This window comes from Oxyura jamaicensis, chromosome 2, assembly GCF_011077185.1.
Source record: "Oxyura jamaicensis isolate SHBP4307 breed ruddy duck chromosome 2, BPBGC_Ojam_1.0, whole genome shotgun sequence".
Classification (NCBI taxonomy): domain Eukaryota; kingdom Metazoa; phylum Chordata; class Aves; order Anseriformes; family Anatidae; genus Oxyura; species Oxyura jamaicensis.
Genome location: NC_048894.1, coordinates 122,849,669 through 122,873,411, shown reverse-complemented (window position 1 = coordinate 122,873,411; position 23,743 = coordinate 122,849,669). Strand labels below are relative to the sequence as shown.

At 42.8% G+C, this 23,743-nt stretch overlaps 1 protein-coding gene across 1 annotated transcript in view; it reads right to left on the bottom strand.

Annotated features, from left to right (window-relative positions):
• The window catches only part of SGK3 (serum/glucocorticoid regulated kinase family member 3), a 57,760-nt gene extending 38,474 nt beyond the window's left edge, over positions 1–19,286 (bottom strand). The window contains exon 1 of the mRNA XM_035317801.1: positions 19,263–19,286. The gene's annotated coding sequence lies outside the window, so the exon portion shown is untranslated. The remainder of the gene's footprint in view (positions 1–19,262) is intronic.
• Positions 19,287–23,743: the final 4,457 nt, after the last annotated feature.

Sequence of the window (23,743 nt, the reverse complement as noted above, 5' to 3'; positions counted from 1 at the left end):
GTAATATACACAATGAATCTAGCTTCCACCAACTGCTTTGCAGTACTTGGCTTCTAAGGAATGTTACAAATCCGTGAACTGTGCTGTTTTCCCAACTATTTCAAGTCTTTGTTGAAGAATGGCAGTAACTGGGTGACAGGGCAGGAAGAGGAAGGGGAGGAAAAAAAAAAAATGGATAAAGGAAGGGACCATCTCATCCAATTTCAACTGGATTTCTCCAAGTCCAATATGAGCAGGTAGCAGCGTTCTGAACTATTAAGGGTAAAGTAAAAACTGTTTTTATTGAAAATGTGCTTAAATTAGTATGAAAAACTCCATCACTGACCAAAAATCAGAAGTATAATCTTAACAGAGCCCTAAACAGACAAAATACAATATAAATAAAAAGCACTGTTGTAAGACAAAGACAAGCAGGGATGCAAAAGACTTGCTTAAACATAGCCACGAGCTTTGTTAGTGAACGCTGTTCCCTATGTACATTCTGCAGTACTTAAATATATGTTCAAATGTTTACACAACAAGCACAGCCCCAATCATTTGATAAGTATAGTCCAATATTTTTAATTACTGTTAAAACACTGTGGGTCAATTGACTAAGACCTTGAAATTATCATCTCACTGCCAGCTTCAAATGCTGACGTGAGAGCTTTCTGTTTCACTTACTGTATCTTGAAAATACTTAGCCTGTCATGTTTTACACAAAGCTTGCTATCCCACTCCTTATGCTCAGGGATAACACAGCCTCCTTGCCCCAGAAAGGACAATTAATAGAGTCATCAGTTTGGGATACTAAGCTGAGATGATGTTTGGAATCAGACACTCCTCTGTGATGGTATCTCAGATCAGCAGCTCCAGTTAAACCAAATCCATGTCTATATAAAACCCTACAAAAGGCATGAACGTGTCAATGCCAGATTAAGTGATCTTTTAAGTAATTACTGTTAGCCTTTAGCCTATAAAGCCCTAAACTTGGACTTCCCTCAGGAAACAACTGAGGGCCATTGTACTTAACTTTGCATTCGCCAAATGATTTTTATCCAGGAACCCAGCTCCAGCTACCTCCAGCTACACAGCGCATTTCCAGAGGACGTAACCCTTTGGAAAGCCTCAGGCTGTAACAGATGGGCCTCACGATGACACAGGCATAGCAGCTCGAGGCAAATATTGTCTAATACCCAAGATCTTACCGCCATGAAGGCTCCATAAAAAGTATGAAGGTGGATATTCACTTGCCCTTTTCTGTAATTTTTATGCTTGGTACTTAGTTATACTCACACCTCCCGTTTGGATTCACCTGACCAATCCATATCCATACCCACTGCCTGCTTAGGAACTGGACTTTTAAGAGGCTTGGAAATGGGCCAATTAGGATCAGGCTCTCGGCACTGCAAAACGCAACAGCAATGATGTATCTACTGGAGAAAAACACCTTCTGAGAGACTCCCTGGGTACATGAGATTACTAGAAAACATGGGCTATCAAGAATAAAATCAAGTAACAAGTGACACTCAGCGGGCAAGTGCTTTAGCTGAAAGTCTTAGAGTTAGAACTATAGGAAAAAAAAAAAAAGATGGATGAGACTTAAACTCCACGGTGCACATGCAAGCAACAGTGTCACCAGGTAACTGTTCTTTACCAAAGCTGGTTTTGTAACACTTAATGCATGTATGCATATTAATGGCTTTCATTTAACTCATTTTCATAGTTGCGTGCCTGTGCTTATTAAAGGAGTCTGAATAATGGTTCAGTTTTACATGAGCTCTGTAGGAGAAATGTTTTTTTCCCTACTTTCTTTTCATGCTCCAGATCAACCACAGAATGTCTTTAGAATAAAGAGTCTTTCAGTTTAGAGGGACTGAATAAATACTTAAGAGACTGATTTGCAGTGAACACATCCTTCAGCCCCTACTCCCAAACAAACCAACCCACCAGCCAAGACTACCACATGCCACCTCAACAAGCACTGCTGATAGATTCAGTATTATTTCAACATAGCATAAGGTCTTGAATGTAAAGGAGGCTTTCCAATCCTGAATGACATTCACAGTGAGCTGAGAGTTTTCCAGAGCTCCAGTCACAAAGATGATCCATGCATTACAAGAGTGTCCTGGAGCACAAAGGCTGGTGGAGATCCAAACCAGAATCTACAACACTACATGGACCCCCACTTAGCATAACACACACCACAAAACAGGGCAATGAAGGGATAACTATAGAAAAACTGCTAAATTGCATCATTTCACAAACATCACAGAGTATGCATAACATGGACCAAAAGAATGACAGCAGCACCAGATCAAAGAAATTCTTCACAGAAATGAAAAACAGATTAAATCAAGTGAAGCATATGCTAGAGATGAATGCTGGTACACAAGCAAGCATTGTGCCAAAAACAGCAGTGTCACAAGGAATTAAAGTAAAACAGGTAAGACTGAACGATTAAAAAGGCGAGTTTATCCCTACCTAGGGGGACATGTATGCCAACTATGCTGTTGCATACCCTGGAAATGCAGATTGCCTACCAATGCTCGTCAGAGTAATTCTATTTTTTGCTTAGAATATGTTAAGCTCTCAGTCTCTTCGACAGTGCATTTACACCCAGGAAGATGAAGCCAACAGATCAGAGTTTCTCTGGGCAAGCAACTACTTTCAGTCACAAACAGAAGTCCCACTAAAAAGGACTTCAGTGGCACCTCTGTCTTCAGTGTCTTGATATTTACATTGATCAACAATACAGCACGTACATAGCTCATCTTAGAAGCAACAGCCTTGCTCTGGATGCTCACTGGACCTATGTGGGACTTCTCAATATCTACATTCTGGGCTGAATGGCCACTCTGACTTGTCTGCTGGGTATCCAGAGCACCAAAATCACTGCAAACAGTTCATGTGCTGTCCCGGTACCACCTCCAGCAAGAAGAAAGGAGGCATCTCTGGAGAAAATTAGATGGCACTTTTTACATGTCCCATCTCAGTCCAAGCACTGCCCTCATTCCTCACACAGTAAAAGAGACTTGGCCTCGGAATGCCTCCCTTTCCCCTCCCCAAAGGCCACTTTCATACCCTAGATCTTACTGAGCTTCAAGGAGATTTCGTTCCCTGAAAGGCCGAGATCACCATGCTCTGAGCTGCTTTCTTAAGCCAGGGCATGTGGCTGTTCTTCATATACTTCATATTGGTTACGTTGCATATGGTCTTTCATGAGAAAGTTGTTATTGGAAACAGATTCTATGGGCAAACACCCAGTAGAGAAGGGAGTTTACAGACTTAGCAGCTACCAGCACACTGTGGGGAAGTACGCATAAAGATCTGGAGACAACAAATGCAATGTGATGGGCTGAGTGGTGGGGGAGGAAACCTGAATCACTCATTCCACTAGGAAAGTTATGTACCTCAAACACAGCAGAGACCATCCCTCAAGAGCATGGTACCGACCTCTAATCCATACCATACCATCATCAGCCTCACATTTTATCCAAATAAATATTAGAGAACACACATACATGCAAATCAAGTTAAAATCCTGTCTAATGCTTGTGACATTAAGTGATGGAAAATAAAATGAAAATGTAAGGACAAATAAGGCTGTATGTTTTCCTTCTTATCCTTTAATACAAGAGTTCTAGTTTTTTACATTCTCAGCATATTTTTATAATATACTCAGTGTAATTTTTATCGATGTATTTAGGAAAATTCATTCCTTCTGTACAACACTACGTTGTAACTAACAAACCTCTGGGTAATTTGATATAGGCAAGCAGTTTTTGGAAGGAACTGCATAAATACATGATGGGATTTCAAGATAAAAAAGCAGTATCAGGCAGTGAAATACCATATCTGCACTTAAAATACATGTATCCCTGTTTTCCTCGCTTAATCCTCCTCATTTCCCTCATACATAAACCAGAATGTAATATTAATATCGCAGCATCAGTCATTTTTCAGTTAAGGCAAGCTGAACAATGCATTCTGTTACAAAGCAAACAACTCTGAAGATCAGTTTCTAAAAATTACTAGCAATGCAAGGCATTTCAAGTGAACAGTGAAGTGCACGTAAGCTGCCTGACAAGGCTCGCTTCAGATCCAAAGCCCCCTGTTTACACCCTGCTCACTTTCCCTGCTCGCTGTCCACCAGGAGATGCAATCCAACTACAGCCACACTTCACCAGGAGCACTGCTAACCGCAGGTGCATACACCAGTATATATTTATATTATTTAAATAGTATAAATAATATAAATACACCCACCCGTACAGACAGCCCTCTGGGCCCTGATCTCTTTTCCCTTACACCTACCGTCGCTCACTGAGGTGTGCATCACAGAGCAGGTACCCTGACAAATCTCTGAAAATGAGATCAGCTGCCAGCTGGAGGATCACGGTGTGAATACTGAACTCAAGACAGAATTATTGAATCATTTAGATTGGAAAAGGCCCGTAAGATCATCAAGTCCAACCGCAGATAGCCTAGTTTACCTTAGCTTTCCATTATTGTAGAGACATGCTGTAGATCCTGCCTCGAGCCAGAAGTTTTAAATGGACTTTACATAGATTCCAAGTATATGAGGAAAAGAAGCATGCTAGACTTGATTTGCCAATTTATAAACCATACAAAGTCCTAAAAAAAGAAAAGAAAAAAAAAAACAACACATATAACAAAAGGGCAAAAAAACCCAACAGCTCCCACCTCACAGTATGGCAAGACCTGCATTTCATTCTCAACACAGACCCTTTGGTATTCAGGTTATAAACCCAGTTCCATAAAACAGGACAGCTCTCCGAGTTTGCCCCAGATCTGAGCAGTATGTGCAGGAAGGTATGCTAGAGCTAAGCTAAGTATAATAAAAAAAGCTCTCAGAGTAGTAATTCTGTATGGATGTTTCTTAATTCAGCCTCCCGAATCCCAGCTACAGCACGTTCTGCTAGAATTGCAAATACGGGCTTGGGTGAACAAACACGCTCTGGTAAACAAATGCTTTGGCACACAACGGTATGTAGGTGGGGTCTACCCAGAATGTCAAGAATTCTTCCCTAAATCATAGAGATGAGCAAGAACACAACCGCTGTATTTGCTTTTTCAGGCTATTTACTGGTTGTTCGTCTCTACGGGTATCCTATTCAAATGAAACTTAACAAGAGTGGTGTGGGGGGACTGCTCCTCATTTTCCCCCCAACCCCAGTCAATACGTTCACTGGTGGGCACAAGACCAAGAAGGTTCACTTGTTACTGAGATTTTCCACCCTCAAGCTCTTCTCACAGTTCCTGCTGTGCCCAGGCTTGGGAAATACAGGCACAGCAGGGTGCAGAAGCCCTACTCTGATGGAAGGAAGGATGCATCACGGGTCTTCTTGTTTGGTAGTTGTTTTCCTATGTTCGTTTGCTCACAACCTCTTCTCAAAATAGCAGCACTTTAAAAGCAGCCTAAGATTTACAGAACAGACCAGATTTGGATTTACTATTCTATTAATACCCCTAACAAATTGTTTACGTCAAAAGACGCGTGCATTCTGCTATAGCACTGGTACACGTCAACTCCAGAGCACAAAATGGCTAACAACAATTTAAAAACTCCTCTACCGAAGCAGGATGCTCTATCTCGTAATCCAGAAAGGACAGAGATTGAGGCAAAATGTACAAGTTTATTATTTTCTGTCCTCACATTGTTTATCTGTTTATCTAGCCATTTCCTTGGGTTTGTCAGCTGCCCAGCCCGTTCCCAATCCACAGAGAATGTATTTCCACCTACCAACCACAGCGTGTTTTTTGTTTGTTCTCCAAGTACGAACACTCTCTTCTTCAGTTCTGGGATTCGTGAGTCAATGTTTTAAGTGTTTACACAGGTCTGAACTATTAAGTGAGTTTCAGTAATACATTTATATAAAGATACATACATCCTGTCCTCTTACATCAGGTAAAACCAACACAATACAGGAGGACGTCCAAGAACAAGCTGGGGCAGAGGACACAGGATCAACTTTTGGACTCTACGAAACACATCTTTCTTTTTATGAGAAATAACATAGCAACCTAGCAGAAGCCAATTAACAGCATACTGTTCATCCTGAGAAAACGTAGATCTGGGTGTGAAACATAACCAAAAGTTAAGTACATCCCTCTAAATCTCAGTATTAACTCAAGACCGCTGTTTTGTTATGCTATTTTAAACAGGGAAATGTCAATATTTAATCTTTCAGGTCAGCATTTTTTTATTTAGTTGTTAGCTATTGTGGCGTTGGGTGGTAAAGAAAATGGAGAACAGGGTAAGATATTTTAAAAAGACAACAATAAGCCAATAATTTAAAAGACCCTATATTTTCTTCATCATTCAAGGCAGTCAAATGTTTTATAAGATGTTCCTGCACCCCGATCTAAACTACCCTGTTTTCCTTCTGTAAGACTTGAGAACACATCTCACTCCAACTTCTGCCTTCTCTAACAACGCTGCACAAATTAAAGTCATTTTTGTAGATGACAGAGCAATTTTAAGCTTGCGTAAGAACACAAAAGAACAAAATGCCAAAGTTTTGTAATTACGTGGCAATCTTACTTCATGTCAACTTGATTCATTAAATGTTTTATAAATCTTCCAATTAAGCAAAGGAACATTTTTGTTCTAGAAGCGAGATAAAGAAGTTTGTAGAGCCATGAGAACTGAGTATGTTGTACATCTCACAAACTGAAGCCCTCAGTAAATACACTGCTGCTGCATTGATAGTAAAATATGGGAGCTGCTCATCATCTGCACAATGTTCAACAACTACCAACCATCTCTCTGTTTGGATGCAGGGGCAGTGTTGGTGAGGATACCTAAACTAGAATATGCACCACGCTAAGGAAAGCCAACAGGAGGGTGTTGGAGAAGCGTGCTGATATCTTTCACTCCTGAATAACCAACGGAAATTTAACTTTGTTTTGAAGCAGATACCATGTCAGTGCTCCAGTATCTATCTGTGTCACAGTAGCTCCGCTTCCCCTCGGGTTTGGGATGAGTCACTAGCAGATTTCTACAAATTGCAGTGCTTTGTATAAATGAAAGGTACATTTGAATCGGAAGCAAACAACAGCCCTTCAAAATACCCTCTTGAGAAATACTGTTTCATTGTTCACCTTCATATAAATAAGGTTCTCCCAGCCCTACACTGATCAGTTTTTTCTTTGCCACCGATTCATGCCTACCTGCAGACAGTTGAGAACACACACACAAGATCTGGGGAGGTTGGTACCTCTGGTAGGAAGTGGCGGTGGTGGGCAGATGCCAAGCCCAGCGATCCTCACCCACCCCTGTGAAACCACAGCTGGTTTCTACAGCAAAATTAACCCATAAAACCATGACACAATTTCTTTCCTCGAGCTTCCCTGTGCTTTCAGTCTGCCTGTCATGGACCCCTTAGCACTCCTTTCCCTAAACACATGCCCCTTGGGAAGAAACACCAATCTCCATTACAATAAAGTTGGGGTACACGTGGATATTTCCATCCCTTCACCCATTTGTCTCTACTATTGACTCGAATGTACCGTCAAAATCAGAAAACACAGCATTATTTTCTCACTCTTACAAGAATATGGTCTAATTTTGAAAAGAGACATGCTTACATACTGAGCGGAAAATAGTTAATTCTTTAGAAGTCAGAGCAAGCACGATGGCTGTTGATACTGCTGATTCCTGGCTCCAGAGTTCTTACATGCATAATTGCTCAATAAAGCTTTTCATATACATTTTATTGTGTTCATTGTGAACTTGCATAGTTAAACTAGTACCAGATTTTACAGTCTTGTTTATGGGAAGGATGCCTCAAGTCACATTAGCCAGAACAACTTAACACTTTTATTGGATCACGGAGTGACAGCAGAGTTTCTATCAACTAACAAAAGGACCAGAGGCTGAGGGAGACAAAAAGAGAACACACAAAACATGAAGCAAACGCCAAAGAGAAAGAAATTTTGGACATTTCACAAAAATGCAATCTTGAAAGCATTAATGCACCTACCATGGTGGTACAGAGTCAAACTATACCTACGTGGATGCTAGAATTGTTGGAGTAACAAAACATGAAGATATGAGCATTAGTTACTGAATTTACACAAAACTATATTTTTGTTTTATTGTGTGTCCAGGAAAGCTGAGAGCACAACCCATGGCTTCCTGTAGTGTCAGGGGGGAGCAGACAGGAAAATGTACAGAACTCCCACTCCTCTACTACATAATGAAGTGAAAAACACAGAGATTTTCTTTCGTGAGAAAAAAAAGGTGTATATACATATATGTGCATGCATATATAGGGCTGGTTCCAGACTTGCACAGAGGGAAAATACATCAGAGTAACAAAAAGTAATTTCAGAAAATACTTGTCAGTATCTTCTGAACACATAAACCATGGGATTTGTATTTTACATTATAGTAGGAAGTTTTCAAATACTGCTACATAATCTGCCCAGATCTGAAAAGTTAAGCGGTCAATTTACTGAAGAGCCTTAAATAGAGAATAGGTCTCACACTGGTCTGCGGTTACTTCTGTAGAACGCTGGCATAGAATAATATCCCAAACTTGGAAGAAGTTAGACTAAAGAAACAAACCAAATCCCATATATTGGCTAAGGAGAATAAATTAACAAACCAAGGTCTGAATCCCAATAAATAGACTAAGTAGCATTTTCTTTGCTTGTAGTAGTGGTTTCCTGGCCAAGCTTGCTCAGATTCCAGTGAATAATAAAATTAAGACCCACTACATTGTAAATCATGGAACAGCAATAAAAAAGTACCTGCAACACACACGAAAAGATTCAACCAATGCACACAGAAAGGTTTTGCAGTAGAATGAGGAAAAGACCTTGAGTCTTCAAAATTTCCATCAGGTCTTAGTCATTGTCCCACAGCAGAGTAAGATTGCTTGCAAAGGACAGCCTTTTCATCCAGCTAGGAAAAAAAATCCCAATCAGTCCATTTCAAAAAAAGACCTGCACTTGTTAATTTCTTCTGAAAGCATCCCGGTTCTTACATTTATAGCTCATCTGTGTTAACAGCTGAGCAAGAGCAGAACCACTGGTTTACATGCAAATTTTTGGTAGACAACTCAACAACCCCAGTGAGATTGGAGCTCCCTATGAGTATCTGGATGTATGCATCAGTATATTCAGGGAATTAGTTGGTTAAAACAATTTTAATCTGTACTTTGGTACATGACCTGAAGGGTTGCAAAAAGTTAACCTCAAAATCACAGTCAGTCTTACTTTGCTGTAGCCATTAGTAGAAGTGGATCCTTCTCACACTGCAGCTGAAACTTGTCTCAGCTCACCAATGAGGAATAAAAGCCAGAGCACGGGTCCTTTGGGAAAGAAGTTATCTTTAGTAAGTTTGTGCAACCCATCTAGCATACATAATGTGGACTTGATGCAGCTTGGAGTGCCTAAGTGTTCGCCCATGACAAAGACCACTATGTAAACTTACATAGACACCTATGTATTTTAGCACACAACCACTTAATCATGCTCAATGGACTACAAGGCTTTAAATATTCAAAATCTTTCTATTCCTAGCTCTTAAGACCCAGGTCAGATCCACACCTTTGTGTTGAAGCTTCAGTTCAAAGGAAATGCTGCCTGGATTGACATCCCAAAGAGGCATGGGAATGCTCATGCTGTACTTTTTTTACTTATTCTGGCTTTGAAGAAAGTCAATAGTAAGCTTCTAGCAACACTGCTCTCCCTGGGGGTGGATTCATGAAGGATTTCTTCTCTTTCTGGAGTGGGATGCAGTAATGGATTCCCTTCTGGAAACAGTAATGGGAAGTATTTAGTCACCAAGGTCACTTCAGTCACAGAACTGTTGACTCTAATGACGTGGTTTTGCTAAAAAATTTCTTTTATGCTGACGGAACAAGCAGTGGACCTAAATCTCACACCTGCATCCACAGTCGGAAGAGCCTGGATGCAGCATCCCAGCTCTGTGTGGTGATCAACGTGTGGAAGGCAATCCACACGCACCACAGATGGGTGCAGGTTACTGACTGGAGCTCGGGGCATGCTGTAATGGCACATCTGAAAGTGTGCCTGCTCCTTATTTCACTTTCAGACCAGCTGTGGTAGATCCGCTGGCAGCGGGGACAGCCATGGACAAGATGGGGCAGCGGCCTGCAGGGTCTGAAGTGCTGCAGGAGCCAGCCACTTGCGCCAACAGGGCTGGTCAGTTTGAAGAGACCTGTAGCCACTTTAAAATATCTAGCAGCAGCAGTGTTATCTGTTTGGTACCTCAGATTGAGTTATCACACAGGTAACAAACGGGACACAGAACTGAAAAGCCTGGAGCTGGACTCTAACAAGGCAATACCTTGGTATCTGCACGGTATTGGGATCAAAGGCCTGTGAATCGATGTGAAGCTTTGTCATCCTTTAGACCCACACTCCTTTTATTTCAAAAAAAATTAGAAAATATAGAAAGCTACAGAACATTTAGATTTGTTTCTCGGCAAATGGAGAGCAACCAGTTCAGACAGTAAGCTGACTAAGCTCATGAAATGCGAGGCAAGGGAGGGAGCTCATAAATGTAACGAAGGCAAAGTCACCACACTCAGGTAGAGAACATCTACCTCAAAAGAGAAACTACTAAAAGAGAGATGTGAAAGCAGCAGTTTCCTTCCAGGAACAATAAAAAAAGAATAACCTGTCCTTGTGCCCTCTAAAAATAAACCACAGAAGTTGTAGAAGGAGACTTTTTGTCTAGGTCTTGTGTTTCAGGATCCAAGAGGAGCTCAGGACAGAATGTGAAAACACGGTCACACGGCGAGCAGTAAGTGTAACATCTCCATGAGTACATAGGCAAAGGAGTCAGCATGGTTAAGATGGAATTGTAATGCAAGTGAAAAAATGGGTAGCAATAAGAAATCCACATATTTGTGTCTTAAGAGCAAGGAAAACCTTGCTGCCTTACATCCAGAAGGAGAGTGTACATGCAGGTGCCTACAATGGAGAAAACAAACAAGCAAACACAACAAAACAAAACAGGTAAGAATATTAGGCAAATTAGAAATTTACAAATTGTCTGGCCTGATGAATTTCCTTCTAGGATGTAGCTCAGGGTTTTAAGAGTTACAGGTCACTCGTGAAGGATAAGGAATGTACTATAGCAGAAAACTGGAAACGAGCAAGCATAGCACCCATATTAGTTAAAATGAAATTACAGAACCAATGAGTCAATTTAGCTTCAAATCCCTGGGGAAAATAAATAAATAAATAATCCAGAACAAATGAATTAACAGCACCTTAAGCTTAACCAGCAGCCCAACGAGATTTGCTAAATCACATTGCTAACCTCCTTTGACAGGCCTTCCAGATAGGTAGAAGAGAAAGTACAGATGTCACATCTTTCCTTTAGTAAGGCTTCAAAATTGCCTCAAGATATTGTAACAATTAAACTACAGATGCAGGAAGAATAAATAGTTTAGTGTGTGAGAAACAAAGGTTAAATATACAATTGTCTGGATAGCATACTAATCTCAAAGGACAGAGTGAAATGCTATATACAAGATAATGCCCACGGGCAGGAAACATCAAATACAGGATGAGAAACAACACGACAGCAGGCTACAGTAGGTCACAAGAGACAAGTACCAAGCTGTTGTAAGAAAGGCAAACATTGTTATGAGATATCAAAAGAAGTGTTGGAGTGCAATGCCTGAGCATCAGCTGCTGAACTCAGAAAAATCTTTGTACTTCACTCTGCTTGTAGCTGAATCCCTAGGAGACACATGGACCCACCAGAAAGGGTCTAGGGGATGGCAATGAGAATGCGAACTAGTCTTGAAAATATGACCTAGGGTGGACAAGCTAGTTGTTAGTACAGGGGAAAAAGATGTAAGGGGTGGATGTTATTTTACAAGACTTCTGCAACAAGAAGGGAATCATCTCTTTTTCAGAGAACTATGGATGGGACAAGTCATAATGAGCTTATAATGAGCACAGTAAAGATTCACTGGAGGAAGGGAGGCAAGAACACTAAAAAAAAAAAAAAGTAAAAGTAAAAAAAAAAGTTAACAAGGTAAAAAAAAAAGTTAAAAAAGTAAAAGTAAAGTTAAAAAAAAAAAAGTATTGAAGCACTGTGAGAGATTCCACAAGAAAAGACCTTTAAAAACAGGTGAGGCAAACACTAAATAAAAGACAGATTTCACATTTGGGGCAGAGACAGTTTAGATTGAGTTTAGATTTTTGAGAATGAAAACTAATGGCTGGAAGCAATGTTCTATGAAAGAGATGGTGGCCAACAGGAGCAAGAGGAAAGGAAAGTGGTTTGAAAGCACAGAGAGGGGAAGCACTGAGGGAAGTCAAGTGATAGGCAGGAAACAGAGGCAAAGAAGGATGAAAAATGAGACTACTGTTTGCAGGGGGAGCCTTTTAGTAGTGTGTTAGACTTCAGTGAGCAACTGCTTACAAGGTTGCATCTAAAGTCTAAAGAAAAAGCAGGTTCCAGGTGCTTGCACCTGCTCTTGTAGTTTTTGTTCCAATGGCAACCTTAGCAAGTAATGCAGTGAAAGGAAAGCACATCCACTGAAGGGAAGACAACTGATGCTGAGGTCCACCTATGCTGGCATGACAAGATTTGTAGGTTTTGCTTGAAGGCAGCTCTAGCCTGGCCCTGTAGGCTGAGCACCTGGGGGTGGTGGCTAGCAGCAGGCTAGCAGCACTACAGGAGTACATCCTTCAGTCTGGCTTCAGCTGAAAGGACTCCAAGAAGTTCACATTCACTCGGAAAAGCAAACCAAAATGCAGTAAGTGGAAAGGATCAGGTGGTGTACTTGACCACTGCATACTGACCATTCTCACTGACATCTGATATGACAGTCTTCAGGTAGGTCTGTAAACAAACTGTAGCAAACAATCACAAAGCATTCATTTATGAGCTACATCTGCTTTAAAATGCCATTGGTAATAATCTGTGCCCCCTCCAATGAAGAATGTCTGGGGGCTTTCTGACTCTTATAAAATCACAGAAGCAAACCAGAAGGCCAAGCAGCCAAGCCATCAATCTCTCCCAGCTCCTGAGTCATAAAGCAGTCACCAAGACAAAGAATGCCCCAGCTTCCCATTGCCAGTTCCTAATTTCTTGTCAACATATTTTTAATTCTCAATGCAACTTTTTTTTTTTTTCCTCAGAAGGGTGAAATTGTGCATATGTCCATGTGTGTGCCTGTCTTTGAAAGACACCTCTTTATGTTCTCAGACATATGGCCAGCCTCTATTCCTTACGAGGCCATTGCTCTGCAGCAAAGGAGCTGCCAATGCACCTTCAGAAATACTCAGCACCTACACATTCCTTATCAAGGACTGTTTGGTTTGCTAACCTCACGCATCCAGCATGATTCCCTGAAGTATTATCTGTGCTTTGACTGGGTGCTTGGTGATAGAATTTCTTTCAGGTCATTTCAAGTGATGCCCCTACACAAAATATTAAACTGATTTTTGCACATGTCAACAAGTTTGCAACTTCATTTCTGAATAAAACACTGCAGGCGTTATGCCATTCCTTCTTCCACCTCTATTTTAATTCTTTATAAACTAGTGCATATGAAACATGAAAAAAAAAAAAAAAACCACGTCAACTAATATCAACAAATACGAGTGAATTTTTCGCACACAGATTTTGGATACCTTTTAATACAAGAGAGAAGTTACAGAGTTCTGGTTTTATTCCCAGATAATTAAACAACACGAAGAAGGTCTGAGGGCATCAAACACACAAGAGTATCTTAACCGAGGATCCTAGCCAGCTCATGTTGCAGAGCTATGCTTGCAAGACAGGCCTTATTTACACATTCTGGGGAAGCACTCCACAAGTTTAACATTTTAAGGCTGTTCATGAATTTCTAATAGCCTCTCTCAGTTCACATAAAACGTGCTTAACTACCCAGATGCTATAACCCAAACCAAGTGGATCATAAATCTGATGGCATTCTGAACTGGTGTAGGTTAAGGCAAGCTTCTAGTTTATATTTGCATTGCCTTGGATGTGTAAATTAAAGTCCAAGCAGAGAAATTTATTTTTAATTGGCCTGGATGTAGGTGAACTCTTTTGTTTTTAGTCTGCCTTCTGAGTTTTAATTGGGTAGAAAACTACTGTAAATATTTTCTTCTTTCTCACCACTTCTTCCCAAGCATTTTTTTAAACAAGTGAAGTATTGTTTTGCTGCTGTACACTACATCCCACACACCCCAAACCAAAACAGAGAAAAAGTACACATTCAAACTGCTACAGGGCACTCGGGTTGCTATAGGTTTTTTGACCACACTTCAGAGCAACTTGCATACCTCCACATAAATCGATCCGTGCGAGTTATAGCATATTTTTACCTTTGCTTTTCATTATAGGCTTAAGGAGAGAAAAGTAGAGTCGGAAACCTCAGCAAATGAACCTAGAAAGATTTGCTCAGCAGCCTCTGAATCGCTGGTCAACAGCTCTGTGCTGTTCAAAGCACAAGTACAAGTGCATCACTGTTCTCTCATTTAAATGTAGAATAATTCTAGGATTCATGGCAATGCCAGCTTAAACTTAGCTCTAAAGAAACCCTTTGTTTTCAAATAAACCAGTGCCCGGTTTTAGATAATTCTATAAAGAATCCCATTCATCCACCACATAACACATTAGTTAACATGAAAAGAGCACCAAGAAGGCAGCCAACGCAAAAATTTCTGAACTTCAACCCATCTATTTAGCATATGCCTTTAGAGTTACATATAACGTGTGTGTACACATACACAAGATGTAAAACGTCACTGGGAACAGCACCGTTTGTTCTTGCTACAAACACTTTACACTGAGACGTTTGAAAATTTACGAGCACATCAGCCACCCTCTCCTGACAGAGCCATGCAATTACTCATTTTTTCTGTCACTCTTCCAAGCACCACGTGATTTTTTCAAGGGACGCTACCGAGGGCCAGTTCTGTGGTCTCCTTACAGAGGAGCCCCATATGTTTTCAATAAGGGCTCTGAGCACAGAGGGATGGCAGAAAGGAGTTGTTAGTCGCAGCGATTCCAAAGAAAACAGAAAACATTTTAAATATAATCAAGACGCATCACTCCTGTTCTGCAGCAAGGAAGCACAAGTCCCCCGGTCCTTTGATGTACTTGTCTCCAGGCACTTGACAGCCCGGGTCCTTCTGCCAGGTAGCTTTTATTTCTGAGCTGTTCTAAAATGTCTCCATTTAGTAGTTTCTGGTAGCATTCCAAACTCATGGGCTTAATGCATCTTCCTTTTGCAAGGTATGATTAAATCCCATCCAAAAGTGTTTTTTTTTTTTCTTTATTTACCTCTTATCCCAATTCCATGCTCCAACATTAAAGAAAAATATATAAGCGGGAAATTCCTGAGCATTTAAGTATTCATTTTCTGAATGCTCAGTCCTTTCTTATTTACTAAACTTAGTAAGAAACATATTTAAGGGCTTGATAGCAATCCTTGTTCATAAATTGCAGAGCAGGAGATGGGGAGAAACACTAAGCTGAGGCTGAGCCTTTTTTTCGGTGGCACCTCTCATGGTCCAAACACACAGTTGTCACGGTAATGCCATGTTATAGGCAGCACCACAGAACAACAAAGCTCACAAGTCCCCCAAACACAGCTTCTCATTCAAATAATAATTTCAGCTAAGATTAATGGTGCAAAGCTGTGAGATAGACGTCAAGGTGGTTTCTGAAAAACATGAACTGTTTCCACCTGGTGCCATGTTTTAACGGCAAACAGGACAGTTATAAGACCTAAAAAACCTGACACACACTTTGTGTATATTTAGATAACAGATTTTGCATCCTGTATTGTTTAGATAAATATAAATGCTTCGGAATAACTTCACTTCTACACTAGTTCAATAAATGCTCAAATATGAGGTATAACCACCTAGACCATTCTTACGGTCTCTCTATGCATCTGCAATGTACCATATTGCAGAGGTATAACCACTGCAAGACCACTTTGGCAGGCCATGTGTCAACTTGTTTCTCAGCTGAGACCCACCTCTGCTTGAGCAGCACACCACAGACAGCGTCGGATGCTGGTACTCCTTCGATTTGCTTCACTCCGAGAGAAATATAACGGTGTGTAAAGTTACACAACTCCTACGGTGGCAATATTTTGCAATAGCATTTGGCAAGGCAGTTAGTACTAGCAGGTTGCCGGTCACCCTCACAATTTCAAACAAGACTGCCAAAAATAAGATGTGTTATCTCTTTGAATAAAGGAGCTTTGAAATGAACGTAGACACCAGTGTTTCTTATCCACACTTCCCCCAAAAAACAGGTGCTTTCCTGCCCTAAAACAAAGAAACACTGTCCTAGCAAAACAAAGCACTGCAACTGTCACAGAATGAGGAATTTCCCTCTCATCCCCAGATGAGATGTGCCTCAAAGACCCAAGGGAAAGGCCAAATGAAGATGTAACCTTATTTCTTCCCATTCCTCCTTTAACGAGCCAAGCGTTACTCCTCTCTTCGAACACGGAGGATGTGGAAATTCCCACCTCTGATAACAGTCTTATTACCAGCAACCAAGCCCTGCAAGATGTGGCACCCCAGCCCTCCTCCCAGGAAGCACGGGGAGCGCTGCAGCAGCCAGGTTCCTGCTGCTGCTCCCTCAGTTCAGCCTCTGGCAACTCGCAGCCTCTTCCACGAGACGGCCCAGGTGAAACACAAGGGTAGAAGCACACCTCCCACTCGCTTGCAACAGCTCCGGAGGTGGGGGGAAGACGTGGGTTTGATCCCCCTTGGGCACAAGGACCAGGAGGCCAGGTTTTGATTACAGCCTACCCTTAAGGAGTCCCACCGCCGCCAGCTTGTTACAGCAAGGTGAACGCGAGTTCCTCTTCTGGCGATGTTTTAACAAGAAAGCCTGCACGACCGATCCTATCAGCGTGTGTGTTTACAGCGCGCTTGCCAGGTGTCCCAGTTTCTTGATCTCCTAAGAGCTTTGATGCTCGACTCCAGCAGCTCTAGATAGGGCACTTAAGAACTTTCTGCTTCAACAGGGAGACACACCACGTTCACGACAGTTTTGGAGGCAGGCAGACACCGCGCAAGGTGGTTTGTAAGACTTGGATATACGAGGTCTGTCTGAGAATTAGGGATGCAAGGAAGAACCCGATTAACACGTTTTTAAGTGTTCTCACACTGCTCTCCAGCCCTTCAGTTCTACTTTGGAAAGCGAACGTGTTTGCTTTGAGGCTTATTTTAGCATATGGGTACTACTTAAACTAGAACAAAATGAATCCTTCAATGCAAACACACGAAGTGCTAACTTCAGATAAAAACAACATATTGCTTTACTACAGCTCAGTCTATATAAATACATGGATTACTTATGCCAGTTTCTAGGTTCCTTGATCCACAGAAAAAAATCATAGCAGATTAAGTCTTCAATGGCTTATGAGCATCCAAAAATTAAGTCAAAAGAACAACCAACAGTGGCTTTGCTTTTGGGAAGCTCCCACTCCTTAAAAGTAACATTTTTCTAAGTGCCAAATTAGACAGCCAAAAATAAATATTAATTCACAACTACAAATATGTATAATCTGATCTCGATTTACATGCAGAAATACTGGGCATTTCTGTACAAAATGCCTTGTCTCCGTGGGACAAAAATGCCCTGCGGCTTTGAATGCAAATTATAAAACCAAAACCATCTGGAAAATGATCTGGGATATAGGCAGGATAACCCAGGAAAGTGCTGCTGTGTGGATGCGGCTGAGGGATCAGAGCTTATTAGAAGCTTATCCCATATGGATGGGATGGAAAATAAGATCTGACATACTCTCTTACACAGCGATGATGAACCTGAACTTGCAATTAGCATGCGTGGCGTTATGAAACGACAGATGATTTCCATCATAAATCCTAGATCCCAGGGGAGACAAGAGTAGCTATGCATCTATTTTTATTTGCTAAGACCTGTGACATTTTATTTAATACAATTTTGGGAATTCAGCATATTCTATTGAAACATCTTGTTGCTGGGTCAAGTCAGCTTTGGAGGCTGGCAGCCAATCCAGCTACCTAGGCTGAAACAATTCTGCATATTAAAAACCAGCAATCACTATTTTAAACACACGCCATTACAGTCAAATTATCCACCTACTTGTGGATTGACTTCAAACAAGTCAAAAAATGAACAGACTAGTAATTTTAAAGTGCCCACATCTTAAAACTTGAACTACTAGCTCCCTGCTATACATTATTTTATAAGCAGATGACAGCAGAATGGGCTAGAAACCACCCAACTCATGTCCCTTGTGGGTCCTCTGCAGTCCTCTGCTCAATGAGAGCTGAACATTCAGCTTGTGAGGCTTCTTGGAAAGCCACCCATCCTTAGAGAATGAAAATGCAGATTGCAATAATGAAAAGCAACAATTCCTATCAGTTGCTGATTACCAACGCGAAGATCCGCTCCGAACAAATCCAGTGCATTACAAGTCTTGCAATACTCGGGATGTAGCCCCTGTATATACCCCTCCTGACAGCTCTCATTCTCCTGAAGAAACACTTAATCTTCTTTTAAGATAACAATAGATACTGATTTTGACAGAGTAATATGAAAGAAAATTAAACAGAAGGGTTGTCAGTGTCTATTTTGAGAGTACAAGATACATTTCCATGCTGCTTCAGTGCTCAGAGCACGTAATGAAGAGGCTGTAGCACTTACTAGAGAGGAATACAGAGACTGCTAACTGGTTCTTGCTGCCAACAAGTGCATATTCATGCTCTTCGTACACTCCTAAAAATTAAGGGAAAGCCAAGCTGACAGAGCCTGCAGAGATCAGACACAAACAAGCCCTGCGGGAGCACGTACACCTCTCCGAGGGGAAGCCAACAGGAGAGGAACAATGCTCACGGAAGCACCACAGACGTCCTGCAAGCACCAAATCGTGCAGGTGAAATGCCACATGGTATTCTTTCAGTGCAAATTCTCCGAGTTCGTGTCAGGATTTTACCCTGTCAGAGCTCTGTGCAGAGAGCACAGACACGCTGCAACCCCTGCACAGGAGGAGAAAACACCGCTTGCATTTCCCCTTTGCCTCCGACCTTCTCTCACATTTAAGGCATTGGAGAGGCAGTGCTGGTGCTCAACCCCCCTGGCACACAGACCTCAGAGCTGAACGGCACTCGCTGCCCGTGCGGCACGGGGCAATCGCAGGGCAACAGGGGTCTCGCTGCTCCTCGGGGGGCTGCAAAAGGGCTTCCTGGAACAGGGCTCCTTCAGCTGCTGCAATGTGCAAGCCAAGCCTTACCTCCTGAACGCTTGCTTCCAGCCCAGCGTCGCTGTGTAGGCAGAGTTAAGCAGTGGAACCGAAACAGAGCCTGGCGGTGGCCACAGCTGCAACCCACAGGCGGATCCCTCCCAAACCCAGCCGAGCAGAGTAAGCCTCAGCGCGCTTATAGGCAGCAGGGCAAGAACACGGCCAGCAGCAAGTCACGCTGCTGGAGGGGGAAATAAGGAACAGGCAGAAGGAGAACGTGAAACGCAGAATGACTTTGCAACTTTTTTTTAAAGAAATTGAGTATCTACACTTCCAGCGGGGGGGGAGGGAAGGGAGCACTTGGCCCCAGCCTGTAGCCGAGCAACCCGGTTCCTCCGGGGAGCGCTTCTCGGGCTCGGCTCGGGGCTTGCACCCCCTAGCTCCAGAGGAGAGGGGGAAAACCGACCCCCCCGGTCCCGGCCACCCCGCACCTACCTCAGGCGGCCTCGCCCCTTCCTCCTGCCCGCCCCGCGGCCGGGGGCCGAGCGCTCCGCTCCGTTCCCCGCGAGGCGGCGGCCGGGCTCCTCCTCGCCGCGGCCCCGGGGCTCCCCCCGGCCTCGGCACGCAGGGGCGGGCGGTGCCGGGACCGGGGCCGGAGCTGGGGCCGGGGCCAGCGGCCGAGCTGCCCGCGCCGCCCCCGCAGGCTCGGGGTCAGGCCGGGACTCGCGGGCGGCGCCGGGCGGCTCCGGGCAGCGGCCCCCTGGCGGCCGGGGGGGGGCCTCAGGGGGCCCGGGCGGGGAGAGCGGGGAGCTGAGGGCGGCGGGGAGCCGGCATGAGGGCACCGGCACGGGCTGTGGCAGCTGCTGTGCGTGGGGGAAAGGGGCGAGGGAGGGAGCTCCTATAGGAAAAATGGGAGGCACTCCCTTGGCAGGGAGTTTTGATCGGGGAGAGTAGTGACGGGACGAGGGGTAACGGCTTTAAACTGAAAGAGAGGAGGTTTAGGTTAGAGGTTATGAGGAAATTCTTCACTCGGGGTGGTGAGGCACTGGCACAGGCTGCCCAGAGGAGCTGTGGATGCCCCATCCCTGGAGGTGTTCAAGGCCAGGCTGGATGAGGCCCTGGGCACCCTGATCTAGTGGGTGCCATCCCTGCCCACGGCAGTGGGGGTTGAACCGGGTGATCTTTAAGGTCCCTTCCAACCTGAGCCATTCGTTGATTCTCCAATAAAACACACCCGTCTGAAGGGCTTGGCCTGCAAATCTCAATAGGAAGTGTTTAAAAGCATCTCCTCCTCCCCCTTCTGTCTTGGCATTATTTTTCAACACAGTTGCTATCTGTGTTCATTTCTCACAGCAGGATGTGGTAAAATTAGGGCTACCAGTTTGTCTCCAGCAGCATTTGTTGTTTCTTTTTTGGCTGCTTTTTCTGTGCTTCCTGCCACACTTTCCTCTCCACATATTTCCACAGGATGCAGCCCCCTGCCGCAAAAAAGTCCCACCCTTAATTTTAGCAACCCTGGCTCAGAGAGCTGTGCACCACGCTGATTGTTCTCAGTATGCCTGTCTGAAATTCCCTTGTGGCACACCTGTGAGGATAGTAACAGCTTGGAGGCTTCACAAAACAAGCAGAATTTCAGGAGGACCTTGGAGAGGGGCCATGAGACGAGGGAGTTGTTCTGAGCACCGAAATGGCACAGATGCAGTTCCTGGGAGGCAGAAAGAAGGCAGAGACTACTGAGAAAAGCAGCAGCTCCTGACGTGCGAGGAAGAAGACAGACTGTAGGATAGGCAAAAGTGAATCCTAGACAAAGAGCTCACTCCGATGTTCCACTGTAGTTAGTCTGATGTCCTACTGTATCTTAAAATAACAATCACCACCTTACAGTCTCCTGTCAGCACATTTTGGATGGTTCTTTCCTTTCCCTCTTGCAGATAAGCAAAGGAGTGAGATGAAAAGGTATAGCTAAAAGCCATGTGTGTTTGATGAAATATCAGAACACGTGGTTCTTGTCAAGATGGTATGATTTCATACAAGCTTCATTGTTGCTCTTTTAATTTGCAGATTTTGCTAATGTGTTTTTAGTGGGAATGCTATTTTAGACGATCATTATGCCCAGTCATTCGACTACACCTGTAATTCACCTCTGGTCTTTGTCTTTTCTTTTGTTTACCACCACTGGCTGGAACTGTGAACTTGAGCTTATTCAACAATGGCTGTTGGGTTGAACATTTCTCTTTCTGACTGACAGCTTCTTTAAAACTGTGCTGATGGTCCAAAATATCACAAGCATGAAAAATTGCCAGATTATTTAGATCCTTTATCCTAGAAAGCTGAAGTCCATTTAATCTTTGTTATAACCTTCATCTTCTGGAAAGTCTTGCATCCATTTAACAGTAAATCTTGCATACATTTAACAGTGCCCCCAGGTGGGTGTCCTTGATCTCTCTTCCATGTGTAAGTGTTCAGAATACAGTCATACACAAAACTTATTTTCAGGACAATTTCAAAAGGGCAAATCTCCAGACAGCCTGGGAAAAAGTTTCCAGTGTAGACCACAACCTGCAGATGTGGCCTCATCCACTTCATGACATTGCTGTGGTGGTGGAGCCCCAGACAAGTCTAAGTTCATTCTCATTTCTGAGTTGCAGCGCTCTGCACCAGACACTCAGCCTATAGCATTCCTCTACAGCCACAGCACAAGACCTAACTATCAATGAGAACCATTACCAGTTCCCTTCACTATAAGCCAATTCCACCTAAGGTGAAAGCCTCTTAAAAAAATAAAAGAACAAAGACAAAAATTACTCGCCACTACAGTCAGTGTTTTCTTCCATCTTGATTGCACTGTAAGAACAGCATGTCTTCTTTCTGTTCCAGTGTTCCTCTGTGAGGGCATCAGTACACGCTCAAGGTTCCTAATGCCACATCATCTATAATAGGAAGCTCTAAAGCCAGAAGATCTTTAAAAGGTGAGTCTCAGTCCTTGCTGCTGAGCAAACAAAGCTAATAATGTGCCTCATTTGTTCTGTCATCTGTTTGCTCTATCGTTTGTTTTCTTACACATATCCTTGCAGACAGGTTGATTTGTTTAACTACACACAGGTCCATGTCTGAATAGCTCACCTAGAAGCACCAGCAACACCAAAAGAGAAAATGGGGAAAAAAGCAGGTGATGATGACATACTGCTTTTAAAGCACAGCAACATCAGCAGTCTGGTACACAGATTAAGGACAGAGTAAATCCTTTGTGCGGTAACTGAGTATTTGTGCAGATGTACTCCCCACCTTATTGTGAGATACCAAACCACCAAAATGGGGAAGAATACCTCTGGCGAGGTCACCATTACTTCTGTCAGCTTGCTGTTCCTTCTTCCCATTCTCTTTGTTGCCTGACCTATTTGCATATCTCCACCTTTCCTCCCCTTGCACTTCTTTCCCCATAGCAACTCGGCCTCCATACATCCTACTTTGCCTCCTCCCACACCAAGAAGCAGTGCAATAGCGCAGGCTGATCTGTAGAAGGAAAAAATACAAAGACTATGGGTTTGTTAGCTAGTATAGGCTCATTGTGAGCTTTCTAGCCAAAGCATGGAGAAAACAAATAGAGACTAAGGACGATCAGAATAAAAGAAGACAAAAGTTTTAAAATAGGGTGCATAAAGCAAATTACAGGAGGTGAAGTTTCCCCAAGGACTGTCTGTTCAGCAGACCAGACTGTACACACTCAGGCTAGTTAGATCCCCCTCAGCCACACACGAGCTAGATTTTTACAACTACATCACGGAAATAAAGTACATCAAGGACATAATTCAACAATTACATGTCATAAGGCTCACTGTGGCATAGCAGTCATCTGCCACGAAATCCATGTTCATGAAGAGGTTCCTATCTTTAGGCACACAAATTCCCATTTTTTTTCAGAGCTTAGCTTCTGAAGGAATGATAAAATTTGTCTTCAAGGTGGGTTGTTAACTATTAATATTTCTAATAAGCTTAGGACTTTACGAAGTGTAGGTATTGAATTTACTTTCCCACAGTAAGGTAATACAACACTTACATGTTTTATTGAACATTTCAAACATGGATTACAGAAATTAAGATGAAAGTTTAACACAAATATTACATAAAAACAAACATTTAAATGCTTTAATGAGCTCCTGGAACTTGGTTGCCAGATCACACCTGGGAATCTTTGTCTAACTCCCTTTGTGTCTCCAAGGAAAAATTTTCTCCAAAGCATTACCATTAGACTTGCATATCAGCACCAAAAGCAGAACAGGGGGACAAGAGCAGAGGTCACCCTTCTCATACTCACTGTTTTAAGCTGTTTTCACTTTCTACCCTGTTGGATGCTTTGATTTTTGAACTTCAGTTTGTACTCGTCAGTGTCGTAAGCAAATCGAGAGCAGATTTTGCAGAATTCGAGTCTACCACAGAGGTGGAGCTTCCCAACCTCCCAGGTGTAATCAGAGACATATTTCCAAATCTTGGTTGTTATTAAATAATGGTCATTAGCAGCCTAATCCTGTGAC